Below are 15371 nucleotides of genomic sequence, written 5' to 3'. Positions count from 1 at the left end.
TCTGATCTCAAATTCTAAAGTGTGGATGTTGACTGGAACATTTTATATACATATGTAAGAAGTTCTAGTACTCAGCCACATTTTACAGTTTGAATATGGCACCACAGATCCCAGTCATCTCTGTATTCACCCTCTGGTTCCACACCACTAATGATCCCCCTGTGCTTGTCCCCCGCTTTCCCACATTTTGTTATAAGTTTTTCTCCCCACCACTTCTTTTGGGAAGGCCATTCTATGATTCCACCGGCCTGTGAAGAAATGCTTCCTTCCTCTACTCCTGACACCACACAACGTTTCCATGAAAAGAGATGATCCAGCAAGTGGAGCGTCTCCGACTTTGGAACAAAGCAAAAAGGCACACATTTCAATGCAAGAAGGAAATGAAATATTAAACATTTACAGCGGTGGCCGAGGGGCAACTGTCTGGAAAATTTCACACACGTTTATGAAGTATTTCTGTCGTGTGTAGGGTGTGTGTATACATATACGCAGGGTTCACGGAAATCTGGGCTAGTTTTTTCCTATGTGCTTCTCAAATTCATTAATCAAACGCAGGGGGAGATAAAATGGTCCTCCTGCTTTTCACAGCCATAAACTGAAAGGTGACAAAAAAAAAACAAAACCCCAAACCAAACTAAGGAAGGTAGAAATAATAAAGGCGATGCAAGGAGAGAATAGGAAGGATTGTTCACAGACAGAGAAGGAAAAGGAATTTATCATCAAGAATAATTTGTATGTTGATATAACTTAGTGGGCAACAAAAATTATTCAGATGATTACCTAAGCTTTCCAGACCACAGCTGTTCTGAGCAGTATCCAAAAGGAGGAACTTTCTGTGGTCTCAGAAGTCCATACTCATCATTCAGAGATCTTTACATAATTCTTATTCTAGTCCAATACAAAGTATCACTGCCTACAAAGAATCCAGTTTTCACTAGGACTACATGAGATTCCAAGCTGTTTTATTTGTAAACGTTTCTAGAATGCCAAATGGCCTACACTTTAGTATCTCAGTATGAACTTTTAACAATCAATAACTCCCCACCCTAGACCTTTGTGAAGGAGGGACCCTAAAACCCCTCCTGAACCTATAGACATCTAGCCAGGTACACCTTAACAGCTAGGGACACAGAGAGCTCGGCGGATAGAGCTACCCAGGGTAAGAATATGAGCTGGGACCCAGTTGGGAGAAGTCAGGCCCAGGTCACAGCAGCTCCTGTCCTATTGCTGTCTTAATGGTGAACCCTACATGTGAATGCTGAAGATACCTGTGAATACTGCTGTAAAAACTGACAAAAAAAAGCCTTGGCTGCTCATTTACTGTACCACAAATGGTGTCAAAGCAGTGGGATCTCTGTGCTAAACAAAAGGTGCAGTGAGAGAGCTATGCCTCAGAACAGAAGTTGTTTGGAAATCTGTGTGCTCTAAACAGACGGAGGAGAGGCACCCCTGGTGCAGAAGCAGTGTGATTAAAGGCGAGTGCACAGGGCATTAAAAAAAAAAAAAAGTGAAGGACTGTGGGCTTTAAAACTATGTACAGAGCACAGGAGAAATTTGGTTTAATGGGCCTGGCTGTAGGGCCAGCTAGGAGTGTAAAATAACAGGCCAAGGAGACTAGCTTCATCTGAGGGAGAGAGAAAGTAAGTTAATGCTGAACAAGCCAGGTTTTTTTTTACCCCCTTTTCCCGAAGAGAGAAAGAAAAAAAAAAGGAACCACTGATGTGTGCACGAGCAGGGTGTGCCTCTTGGAAGTTTGCTGCCAGAGAAGTTTCTGGAAAGAGAGAAAGGCGTGGCCCTATGGTTCCAAGGCAACGCCGTCACTGTGAAAGTGGAACTATGATGGAAATGTACGCTTTAATTCAAACACTCCTGGAAGGACAGAGGCACATGGAAACAAGCTTAATAAAGTGCCAAGTTTCTTGGGCCACAAATTGGAAGAAGCTTGGAGCAGGGTTTGTGCTCCTAACTGCCAACCTGCAAGAAGCAAAAGCCAGAGAAGTGTTTAGGACCCTGGAGTTAAACGAGCTATAGCAACGCTGCAGGAGAACACAGGAGGAGGAAGCCAGGTGAAGTCACCTCCACTGACTGTGGCTTATATGCAGGAGAGCTCATGGTGGAGCTTTGTAGGCTGCCCTGAAGGAAGCAGCACCCACTGGCCTAAGGAAGGCAGCATAGAGAAGCCAGATGGAGGGAGCTGCAGAGTGGCCAGAGAAAGGAGACATAGATAAGCCAGACTGCACCAAGGAGTCAGAAGACGCCGTGATTGGGAAAAGAGATGGGACTCTCATAGAGAATCATGGATGGACACTGGTCAAAGGGCACAAGTGGGTGGTAACTGGGGAGTAAAGGTAACCCTAAGAGGGGAGAGCAGGACCCTGTAGCCTTTATTCCAAGTTTAATTGGCCAAAAAAGGCATGGTGGGGAGAGGAGTCACTTCAATGGAAGGTATCCAGGGTGAGCAGGAAAGCTCACCCTGATAGGTTCAAGCTGAGGAGAGTACATGTAGGAGTGGCCCTAAATTCCTCCTTAGCCTGGTCCACCTTAACAGCCAGAGCGACAGAGAGCTCTGGGGGCAGAACCCCTTAGCGCAGTGGTGATCAAACCTGTCCTGGAGGGTTTTCAGGATATTCATAATGAATATGCACGAGATGAAATTTGCAAGCTATAGAGGCAATGCATGCACATTCATTGTGTATATCCTGAAAACCCGACTGGCTGGGGGTCCTCCAGGACAGGTTTGGGAACCACTGCCTTAGGGTAAGAATAAGAGCTGGGACTCAGGTGGGAATAGGCTAGGCCCAGTTCTTCAGAAGGTAGCTCCTGACATATTGCTATCCTAATAGTGAATCCTGTATAGGAATGCTGAAGATACATATGAATACTGCTGAAGGTAAGCAGTCGTGCTGCATTTATATGCACTGTAAATAAAAACACTAACAAAGCGTTGATCGCTCCCTTACTGTTCCACAAGCCTATAGTTTAAAACATTTCTTGGTTTCTTTAAATGAAATAAAGTCTAATACTCTTGCTTTAATAAAATGCAAGTTAGCACTCTAAAATTAATTTTTTATTTAGATCTCCATCATCTTTATTTAAACAAATTGTGCTATATAAACATGCACAAGTTTAACTAGCATTTGTGTAAGATGTTCAGAACAAAGGTCCTAAGCAACTCAGAATTCTGCCATTGGTAAAATGAGAGAGAAATCCCTTTAGATGCAGGGGACTAAAACTTTTTAAAGGGCAGTCCGCACGTGGAATATTAAGTGACTATGACAGATTGTGTGTTCAGATGGCCAATAGGGCCCCTAAGAAGTGATTTGGTGACTAATGTAGTTGGTCACTCAACTACTAACCTTTGATGACATGAATCAAGGTGCCATAGAGAGACCATAAAAGTTTTGGCCACTAGGTTTTAAGAGTAAGTAGCCACAAGACCACTAAGCCATAGCTTTCTGTCCAGAGCACAATATTATTTCAGCAACATTTCAAAATAAACCTAATGAAAATTGAAATGTTCATGCCTCAGCACACAACATGCAATTGCTATGACTGGTTCAAGTTAAATAGAAGACCTATATCACATTGGGTCAGGAAAAAGGTCCATGTAGCCCTGCATCCTGTCTCTCAACAGTGGCAAACAAGTTTGTTTAGAGAAAGTAAGAAAACAGGATTGATGCTGCAGTGCAGCCTCTCTATTACATAATCATTCCTTTTAATGATAATTATAGTGGTTTTATATTAGCAATGAAAGTCATTTGACACTAGAATACAGGGACACGTTTTGGTTGACTGCTTACCAAATGGGTCAGTCCCATGAGCTCTTGTGGTTTCTGAAATAAAAATAAAAATCCTAGGTCTAAAATTTTGTCACAGAGGATGTAGGTGATGTGATTTTAGCAGATGCCCATGATTATGTTAAATTTACAGAGAAAAAGACTAACCTAATAAAAATGCTGAATTTCTTTTATGCAAACGTGGCTAAGTATACATCCTGCTCACATGCTCCTGGAGGTTGAGTTGACCATGTAGTCAAAAGATTTTGTGTTCAGTCAATTGATTGGCGCAAGTGTCGGGGAACAAAATGGCCACACATCAGCAATGTGATAAACACTACCTAGCCAGAGAATTTTCAAATACACAAAGGAAACATTCAATGATCAAAGAGTAAGAAATGTAAAGTATAAAAGTAGGGAGTGAGCTGTTTATAGCAAAGACAAAAGAACCAGCTGCACGAGACAGAAAGTTCATCATTTTTAGAAGACTTTCTGCATTGCTAATGTTCATTCCACCACATATCCTAGGTGAATATGGGAAGGGAGAGGTCCATATACTGACCACTGAAGCACAAGCTCGACAACTTTGTAAATTACTTATTTCAAAACCTGGGCAAGCTGTAATATGAAAACAAAATACTATTTTGCTCTATATATCAATCTTAATGGAAAATTTTGGAATGTAAGAATTAAAAAAGTTGAAGAGTATACGCAAATTAAAGTTTTGGTAGTTTTTCTATTTGCCTGTAATCTATGCTTAAAAAAAAAAAAAAAGACTGTGACAAAGTTTTAGCCATCTTTATGGCCAAAGATTAGCGAGCCAGATGAGTTTATTATATATAGTCACTACTAATTTAATGTTATAGAAATGTACATCACATGCCCAGAAACGTGTCTTCTTTAATGTAGGCACACCATTGTTTCCACCCTCCGCATTTCCTGTTCTCTCTCTCTAACTGCACATGCACTAATTTCTCTGTGAGCACTTTTGAGGTTTACCTAAACCTCTCTTACAAAAAATAAATACATACATACATAAAATCTGGTTTTAGACACCTCCATTACATAACACTATGGGAGATTTATTTTCTTATGTGGCAGAAAATTAGCTAATATATCAATCAGAATTAATTTGGGATGATTACAAATTTCTAAGTGCTCATTACTTCTTCCTCTCCCACAGGAGAGAGAAACAAGAGAACAAGATTAGAGGAGCCAGGTAGCTTGTAAATGTCAAACCAGAAAATATTTGAAACTCTCAGGAAGGAAATTGTGCAGCTAAAGACGGCCGGGCACCTCGGCAATTAAAGCAGGATTAACAGTCTCTGACTGGTATCCATCTCCCACTGTACACCTTAGGGTATCGGTCCACTATAGTAAAAGATATGCCTGATAGGGGCAACATCTGTTCCAACAGCAGCAGCAATGTTATATTAAATGGCCAGCAAAGACTGAGCCTGAAGCCCTGCTGAAGGTGCTGCTCTCTCTTTCCTGCATGACACACTTTACCTCTAGACCTGTTGCCAGCTATGCGATCTTCTTGGCTCTGAGAAAGAGGTCATCATTTTGTGGCCTAAGCTTGAGCATAAAGGGAAGGCCCTTTAGGTGTGGCTTCACCTAAGGGCCTGCTCCTATGTTTGATATAAGTTTTATTAGCTGTGTGGGACACCCTTTGTATGCTGGAAGACCATGGGCAAGGCTCCATGTGTAATTTTTGAGTAGTTCCATCTTCAACGGTGCTCTGTCCCAAGATCAATCATTAATTGATATTGCTGACTAAGCCTGCATCATGTGACTTGTATGGCTCACTTTGAGGTATTTCAAACTGTTTAATAAGTTGGAAGACATAGTAACTGAAGATAACATATTTGCAATTGTTTTAATGAACATTTTTCACATTTGGATTGTTGGAATGCGCCAGTGTTTTATTCTTTTAGAAACAGCAAGCTCTTAAGATACAGAATTAGCCCTTGAAGACGGCAAGCGAAATGCACATATCTGGCTGAACAAGATGCGAAAAAATGCTGCAGATGTCTATAAGAGATGAGATAATTTCCCCCACTACTGCATAAAACATATGGCTTAATATGCATTTCAAAAAACTATAAAAAGTTACATACCACCATTGATTAAAAAATATACCATAGCAAAAGAGCATCATGAGGGATTATTGAGCAAAGTTACAATGCTTATGTTGTTTTGCTCTGCTATGTTTTTATGAAACTTATTTTGCAATTTGTGGTTCTTTGCTATTGTTACCATTTCACAAGAGACAGCTGATTGAACAACTAGAACTGCATTCAAAATATAGGAAACTTATTATTGGAGATTTTAATGTCCATAGATGATTTAGATTCAAGAAATGCCCAAGAATTGGCAACTTTTATGAAAGCTATGGGGAATAAGCAGAGAATTTCTACACCTATGCATAAAGCAGGCCACATTTTGGATCTTCTGTTTCACCTTGAAAAGTGGCATAATAGTTTGACAGAGCTAAAATTAGTAGGGTTAATATGGTCAAATCATTTCTTTTCAAGTTGCTTTCCTGGTAGAAGATCAAGCTATACAATGTAGCAATCTAATTGACAGGAAAATTATTTGTCCTAAATTAGAGTCAGAAGTGTTTGCCAAGGAATGGCAACCTCCAGTTTGTTTTGTACTTCTACTATAGAGACTCGTGTGCAAGAGCTATGTGATGTATGGTACATTTTCCTATGCAAGGCATTTGATATAGTGGCCCCCAAGCAAGAAATTATTTCACAGTATAGATGTAAAAGAGCAGATTGATATTCACAGAATTTGTTGCAACACAAATGCTCTCTAAGACAATCAGAGAGTGGAAGAATAAAAATCTGATGCAACTAGGTCACCATATTTAATAACACTCCAATCTTATTAAAAGTTTTCTGGAGGCTAAGACGTCTATAATACTATCTAAAATTGAAAAATCATTAAATCAAGCTTTTGCACTCTTTAAAACTGTGAAGACGTTTACTAATAAACAAGTTCATGATATAGATTATTACCTAAATTTGATGACATAGCTGATTTCTTCCAAGTTACAAAAACTCCAGGCCTAGTTGGTGTTGCTGATACCTCATGTAGGAATCAGAGGGAAAGAAATGACTTGAATTTTTACGAGTTTCTCTGTTAGAATTGTCAATGGTAATTAATCTCAAATCTTCTGTTTTATATCCTTTCAATTTGCAACAATAAAGGTGCTTAACTTATGAACCCATGCCTGCCATAGTAAACAAGATCTTGGAAAAAGTGGGCATATGCCCCAGTCCCTCAAGAAGGATTTGGCCAAACCATTAAAACAAGTGTCAAACTTCAGGCCAATTTTAAATCTTCCATCCTTAGGCAAAATAATAGAAAAATATGTTTTACCACAGTTAGATTAATTTATAGTAGATCACAACACTTTGCAGTCACAACTTCATGGGTTTTGGAGAAACCATGGAATTGAAACTTTGCTGCTTTCTCTAACAATCTGTATCAAGAACTAGATAGGGGAACAGTGAGATCTATTAGCTCAATTAGATATAGCATTTGACATCATTAGTCATAATCAGCACCTCAGATTGTCCGTCTGAAATTGGGTGAGGTGGTTTTGTCCTGGTTCAGGTCTTATTTAACAGAGTGGCAAGAAAGGTCCAATTTGGAGATAAATAGTTGACATAGAGAAATATGTCTACTGGTATCCCTCAGGGATAGTCATTGTAATCACCATTATTTAATATATATTTGCTACCTTTGTATTCTGTTTAGGAAATGGAGATAAAGTTTTATAGTATTTATACACAGTCAACATACAGTTTTATATACCATGTGTAAATAAGACAGTTCCACCGTCACATTGTATGGATATCGTTCACTCTTGGATGAGAGAATTGTTTAGCTCTAAATGTTGGTAACACCACTCTTTTTACACTATCAAAATACAAACAAAAGCAATTTAACTCCAAATCATGGCCATCCCCTTTGAAAACGAAAGTCTTTCCCAAACTCTGTTCTGCAGTTGTGTTTTTACAAGTCCTACTTCAGACACAGAGTCCTAAGCGGCCTGGACTGCCAAGACCACTGTAGGATTGCAAATTGGCTCCATTTTTTTTTCCAGGACAGGTTAATTCAGTCCTGGTTTTGCACTTTTGCATGCATGGACATTTAGTTCTGACTTTCATAAGAAAAGCAAGACAAGTGTACATATGCAGTGAAGACCAGACCCGAACAAAGCAACCATCAGGTCAGACGGTAACGCTGAAGAATCAGAAATTGAGAGATCCAGATTTAGCTTCAAAGGACTCTCCTCGGGCAAACAGTAATCAAACCAATGCAGGAGCACAGGACACTGAACTTGTACTTACAAATGGAAAAAATATTTCTAATGTCAAGGTAGATGGTGAACTGATCTGATGTGATCATTATATATTGTGATTTATTTTAAAGGTAAAGGCAGAGATGAGTCATACAAAGGTCAGGTTCCTGGATGCCAACAGTACCAACTTTGCTAAAATGGGGATGTACATTAAGAAGCTGCTGGCAAAGTGGGTAAAATCTTTGTGTTGTTAAAGAATGGTGGCCTAAATTCAGAGGAGCTAGAAAGGCTACAAATTAGTTAGCAAAGTAAAGGAGAGAGGCCAGTATGGTTTTCAAAGAAGGTGGCTGAAAAGGTAAAAAGAATAGCATTGAGGAGTTAAGATGGCAGCATAAGCCAGATGAGTATTTCAGCTGCTCTCCAGGTTTCTTTGGTTTTTACTTGTTTCTTCGACGATGCTGTCCAAGAGGAAAGGAAGGGTGAGGGGTTTTTTCCCTCTCCATGACCTCACTCCTCCAGATCTGTTTTCCATTGCTGAATTCACATCTCCCATTTCATTTTCACAGGCCTGGAGCCCCGTTGGTGAGGCAGAGAGAGGAGGTCTGCCGTCACCCGGGGGAGGTCTCCCTCAACACTCACATGGAGGGAGCGGTTCAGAGACCACCTGCTCTGGCTAGCGGCAGTGGCCATGATTTCAGCAACTGTTGCCAATGCAGCTGCCCATATACAGGGTGAATCAACTATGTCTTGGGTCTCTTCTGGGACTGAAAAACAGGCAACAGTGACACTTGATGCACTGTGGGATTGGGTAGCTAATCTGTCCACGTCATTTATTGACCATTCCCACAAAGTTCAGGTTGTTCAAGACCATCAGCATATTTTTTAGGAACATGCTGAGGGGCTTCAGACTTTGTAAAAGGAAGTACAAGCAGTGAATACCATGATTATTCAGGGGGGGGGGGGGGGGGGTCACTAGAAGAGTGGAAAATATGGAGTATCAACTTAGACATCTAAATTTAAGATTGACAAACTTCCCTAAAGTTACAGGAGAACTTTCGCTGCTTCCTTTGAGGAAATACTTTTTTTTTTGGACTGACTCAGCCTGGTATGGATTTAGGGAATAGAATGTTAGGAATTATTAGGAAGGGAATGGTTAATAGAATGGAAAATGTCATAATGCCTCTGTATCGCTCCATGGTGAGACCGCACCTTGAATACTGTGTACAATTCTGGTCGCCGCATCTCAAAAAAGATATAGTTGCGATGGAGAAGGTACAGAGAAGGGCAACCAAAATGATAAAGGGGATGGAACAGCTCCCCTATGAGGAAAGGCTGAAGAGGTTAGGGCTGTTCAGCTTGGAGAAGAGACGGCTGAGGGGGGATATGATAGAGGTCTTTAAGATCATGAGAGGTCTTGAACGAGTAGATGTGACTCGGTTATTTACACTTTCGAATAATAGAAGGACTAGGGGGCATTCCATGAAGTTAGCAAGTAACACATTTAAGACTAATCGGAGAAAATTCTTTTTCACTCAACGCACAATAAAGCTCTGGAATTTGTTGCCAGAGAAGGTAGTTAGTGCAGTTAGTGTAGCTGGGTTCAAAAAAGGTTTGGATAAGTTCTTGGGAGAAGTCCATTAATGGCTATTAATCAATTATACTTAGGGAATAGCCACTGCTATTAATTGCATCAGTAGCATGGGTTCTTCTTAGTGTTTGGGTAATTGCCAGGTTCTTGTGGCCTGGTTTTTGGCCTCTGTTGGAAACAGGATGCTGGGCTTGATGGACCCTTGGTCTGTCCCAGCATGGCAATTTCTTATGTTCTTATGGAGACTACTAATGAGATTGTTGTTTCCTTTTTATAGGACCAAGACTAGAGTTTGGTAATGAATTAGTTTAAAGATATAAATCCAGACTTGACTACGATCACCCCAGAAAGGAGGAACAGTTTGCTTTTTATGCATCTTGGGGCTTCCTTTTCTTAGATATCCCTGCAAATGTATAATTAAATTGAACGCAGACATCTATTTTACCCCTGAACAGCTTAGAGGGTTTTTGGATGCAAGGACTGGGAACCTGCCTCCTAATAGCTAAATGTGTCGATATGTGGGGTTTTTTTTTTTTAGTGGACAGAGTCTGTTATAGCCATTTTTAAAAATTTGTTTTCCCCTACTCCCCCTCCTTAATTATTGATTGGGCTATGCAGTAAGAGGAAGTTGTGTTTCTCATTTTTTCTTTTTGTTGTCTTTATTATTGTGTTTCTAGAGTTCTTCACTGGCACGTTGTTTCCGTGCCAAGAATCTTTGCATTGTATTTGAAAACAATATAAAGAAAAAAATTAGAACTGAAAAAGATACAAGGGATCTCAGAAAGAGGACAGGAAAGAATATTTGGAAAAGCTGAGATAAGTAGGGAAAATAATAAATATTTTTGTTCAGTAGTGACTGCAGAAGGGTTTGGAGGAGGACAACTTTATTGGAAGAGGTACATAGGCCAGTGGTGTAGAAGCCACACTCTTTACAGAAGAGCATTTACAAAGATCTAGCAGAAATGAAAGTAGACAAAGCTATTAGACCAGGCAGGATCCATCCTAGGATATTAAGGCTATTCCGATTCTGGCAGGTTCATGATGGATCTTTGCAGCTGATCTTTGAAGACAGGAGTGTTCCGCAGGACTAGACATGGACAGATGCTGTTCTGCTTCATAAAAGTGGTAATACGGAAGAGGCCAGAGACAACAGTAATCGTCACTTTAGTGGTGGGTAATTTAATAGAAGTTTTAGTGAAGAGTACCAACTTATCTTGAATCTAGCAAGATCTGAGGCACTGTGGGAAAGTATATCAGACGAGTATCTATAGGTAAGCAGAAAATTAGATTAGGGGTTAGGTATTGGTTGTAGTATACATGGATTTTAGCAAAGGTTTTCATACTGTCCCACACTGGAGGCTCAAATAAAACTGAGCAACCTGCGATGATAGATGGGATTTGAAAGTTACTGAGTAACAGACAATGTAGGGTATTGGTAACTGGAAATCACTCTGAAGAAAAAATGGTGAGAGCCTCATTTGAGAGTTCAGGCCATTTCAATATCTTTGTGAGCAATACTGTGGATGGCTTCAAAGGTAAAATTTGCCTATGTGGAGTTGACACCACGTGCTTAAACATTATTGATACCCTTAAGAGAAAAGACAAAATGAAAAAGCTCAGCTGTTGAAGCATTAAGATCCAGTGCAAACATGCAGAATCATGCTTTTGGGGTACAGAAACACACGGGTTGGGGGAGGAGGGGACACTAAAGTATAGTAACCAGCAGAGACCATGGGATGACCACATCTGATGATTTCAAGGTAGTGAACAGTGTGAGATGGTGGTGGCCAGAGCTAGCAGGATGCATAGGGACAAGCATTACCAGTGTGGGGGGGGGGGGGGGGGGGGGGGAGATGTGATAATGCCTCTGCGCCAGTTGTTGCTGAGACCTCACCTACAACTGTGTCAATACGGAGGGCATATCTCCAAAAGGATACAAACAAGATTGAGGCTGTCCAGAGAAAGGCTACCAGAATGGTGTCAGGTCTGCACCAAAAACCATACAAGATGAGACTCGAGGCCCTAAATACGCATTCCTTGCAGTATATAATTAGGCTATTGAGGTATATGAATATCTAATGTATAAGAAACATTTTTCAGAGAAAATAATACCAACAAGAAGTCACAGTAAGAAGCTCAAAGTGGGGTTGAAGCAGGAGCAACTTTAGAAAGTATTTCTCTTCTGAATGGGTGGTGGATGCATAGAATAACCTCCTAGGGAAAGTAGTGCAGAGGAAAAAAAAAAAGGTTACAGAATTCAAGAAACCTTGAGATTTGCACAGAGGATTCCCAGCTCCAAAGAAATGAGGGGAAAGCAAAAAAAAACAAAACAAATTTATGACAATGCCCTACAAACAAAAGGTGGCAGATTAGATGGGCCTTATAGTCCTCGTACTGTCTTTATGTAACTCTAGATGAGGGTCAGCACAGCTGTGCTCCCATTTACATCAAACTGTGGTTCTGGGACACCCAAATCCGTTTGGTTTTTATAATACATTTGGTCCAACCGCCAAATTTACATGCTTTCATTATCTTGGGGGGGGGGGGGGGGGGAGGGATCTGATCTGGCTGAGGCTCTAGGATCAATATGAGAACTGACAGACTCATCATGGTGGGAGTGATTTGATACAAGGTCTTTAAAAAAATCTCTGCTGGAAGAAAATAAAAATGAAAATGAAAAAGATTTTGTTAAAACTAAATTACTTACTTTTAACAGGTTTTCCTCTGAAGACAGCAGTTGCATAATTGATCACATGACCATGCATGTGACAACCAAAACTTTACAAGCTTTCTAATAAAGATTAGACATCCTTTCTGCAGATGCATGGGACTGCCCATGCTGCGCTCTGCAACTTCTCCAACTCACAGTTTATCCAAGAAATATAAGTGAGAAGTCAACTCCCAAGGGGAAGAGCATGGCATAACGTGACTGGTGAACTACTTTCTTTGGAAAACGTGCTAAAAGGCAAGCAGCTTGGCTTTTTCTGAAGACAAGCAGACTCACCACGTCAAAGAGACAGGATTCCATAACTAAGGGTTATCTTCAACAAAAACAGGGAAAAACTAGAACCAGCAATGAGCAGAACATTTTTGTTGGTTAAAAAAATAAATAAATTGTATATTTCGACAACCTAGAATCATAAAAATGAGTGCCAAGAGAAAAGGTATTGGGCTCTACCCATCGAAAAAGGCCATGGAAAAGGGACAGTCCATCTTTACTGTTGGGATAGCCCTGCGGAGACTGCCACAGAGCAGCTTCTATGCAGGAATCTAAGCTAATGTCCAGGCATGCCTGCTTCGGAACATGCAAAATCTCTTAATGTCCAGACTTTCAGAGCCATACACGGAGGAGCTGCACCAATGCATCACAATCTCCACTCAAAACGCCACTCATGCTGCCTCCACTACGAGTCTTTGCTCAAACTTGGGCAGGGGGAGATCAAGCCTTGGCTTGACTCTTGGGCCTATCCTTGGAATAATGTGCCACAGAGGATCTCTTTGGTGAGGCCTGGTCACCAGCGTGACCACTGTCTACTTCCAAGGCAGACGAGCCTTCAAGGCCCACTTTCTTGGTGCTACTGGCAAAGGCATGGTCTCTGTTATTCTAGGACCAAACTGCTCTGAGTACTCCTGGGAGCAGATTTCAAAGGCATCAGCTGTTTAGCCATTCCCACAGCAAATGAAGCAAACTACATCTGGGACAGAATTTGACGCTGCTTGTTTGACATGGTGAGAAAATGTTTTCACAGAAGAGATGCCTATGAGAGAACAAGTGACCAGAGGCCTGCCTGACCCTTGTTTTCTGCTGAAAAATAGAATAAAAATAGAATAAAACTAGGGCTACAACCCCCCCTCCCAATCCCCCCCATCTGACTAGGTAATTAAAGTGGATAAAAAAGTTTCAGCCAAGATCAGGAGGAAAAGCACACAATACTAAAGAAAAGCCTTGGCACCTGCCAAAACACATCCAATTGGGCCAGTGGAAAAACAGAGCAGTTGTGGAGCTGGTGCAGCATGGGAAGTCCCACAGAAAAGACGTCTGGCCTTTAGGAGAAAGCTCTGGAAATTCCATTCTGTTTGATGCCATGCAGGATCACATAGTCACTCACTAGTGCGAGCTGGTCAGCCTGCTTGTCTTCAAAGAAAACAAAATTATATTTTAACTAAATTCTGCAAACCTCTCTCCACGCCAAAATCAACAAACACATGCACAACCCCATCGCTAGGGCTTCTGTTTCAAAAGGCTAATCTAAAGAAAATTTAGTAGAAGAAAAAAAAAATAAACTAGAGACACAAGGTATATATAGGTCTGTGCATGATTCAGGACAGATATGAAGCCACTGTTTCTGGCATCTTTTATACTTTATGGTTCTCAATTTCTTGAACTATATATATATTTTTTTAACTTTATCTGTCCATGATTTCTTCATAGAGGTTTGAAGATGTGTTGTTAAGAGAAGCCAGCACATGGATCTCAACCACTTTTTGGTGACTTCTCAAAATGCACCTCGTGCCTATTATTTTTAGCATAGCACTTAGAATCCTTTTTATAAAGGAGGCTTGTTTTTAAGGTATCCCAAATACAAATAAATCGAGGGGAAAAAAAATACCCAGGAATACTCAGGACTTTTAATCACCCTACATTTTTATCATTTAGTTTGTAAGTAATGCATGGCAATTTCAGACATGTATTATTGTGTCTAAAACCAAAATTAAAATGTTCAATCTCCCAGAAAACGTATTGCTCACAAGAGTCCAGTAATAGATTTTACTTTCACTAACCGTAAAGCAGCTGGTTCATAAAAGTTCTCAGACAATACCATTTTTTAAACAGAATTTCATCAGTCTGAACACAGATCCTCATAGGGAAGGTCACTTTCAAATAGTCCTCATAGCAGGAAAGCCTACAAGTACATTGAACATACAGACTTTGAAAAATACTCTTAAGCAAATTTACACGGGTAAGTTCGTTTTGAAAATAATTGGCACCAGTACACGTACACTGTCACTCCCGTGAATTCAGAGGTCCTTTTCAGAGGCGTACACTTACACATGTATGTTCAAAAATCAAGAAGTACGGGCATGTCAGCTCCACTCTGTGGAATGCCTCTTTTCAGTGCTATAAGAATGTATGAAACCAGGTTAGTATTTTTATACACATGCTGAACCGAGGTTGATTTTAAAACAGCCATTTACAGGCACAGAACCAGGCTTTGAAAACTCTTTAAGAGCGTAAAAAGTTGACATTCTACCATAGTCCAAGCCAGTGGAACATAGCTTTTCAATAGCGCTACAAAGAATCACTGCTATCCTACCGCAGTCACACTGGGGAAAGTTAGTTTCAAGATAATGGGTGGCTGTCTGAGTCTGGATGCAGGTCTAGCTGGTGGCAGGCTGTGCCCATGCTTCATCAATAATTGTCTTGACATTTACTCTTCCGGAAGCCTCTCTTCCTACACCCCTTGACTTGTCTTTTTACATTACAGCAGGCCATCTGGTGCTTCCACAACCCTGGCTATTACCCCTCAGGCCTACGGCATTTTCTGGAATAGTGCTCCTTTCAAGGTCTGCAATACAGATTTCTACTGGATACAAGGACTCTCGTTTTCTGCATCAGCCAGAGGGTAGATTCTGCAGCTAGGCCTCCAGCTCTGGGGCTGAGATTTTTAATTCAGGAAGAGTTGTGTGG

The sequence above is a fragment of the Rhinatrema bivittatum genome, chromosome 5 (assembly GCF_901001135.1).
Source record: "Rhinatrema bivittatum chromosome 5, aRhiBiv1.1, whole genome shotgun sequence".
Lineage (NCBI taxonomy): Eukaryota > Metazoa > Chordata > Amphibia > Gymnophiona > Rhinatrematidae > Rhinatrema > Rhinatrema bivittatum.
The sequence above is the reverse complement of the archived record's forward strand: the minus strand, read 5'-3'. Positions refer to the sequence as shown.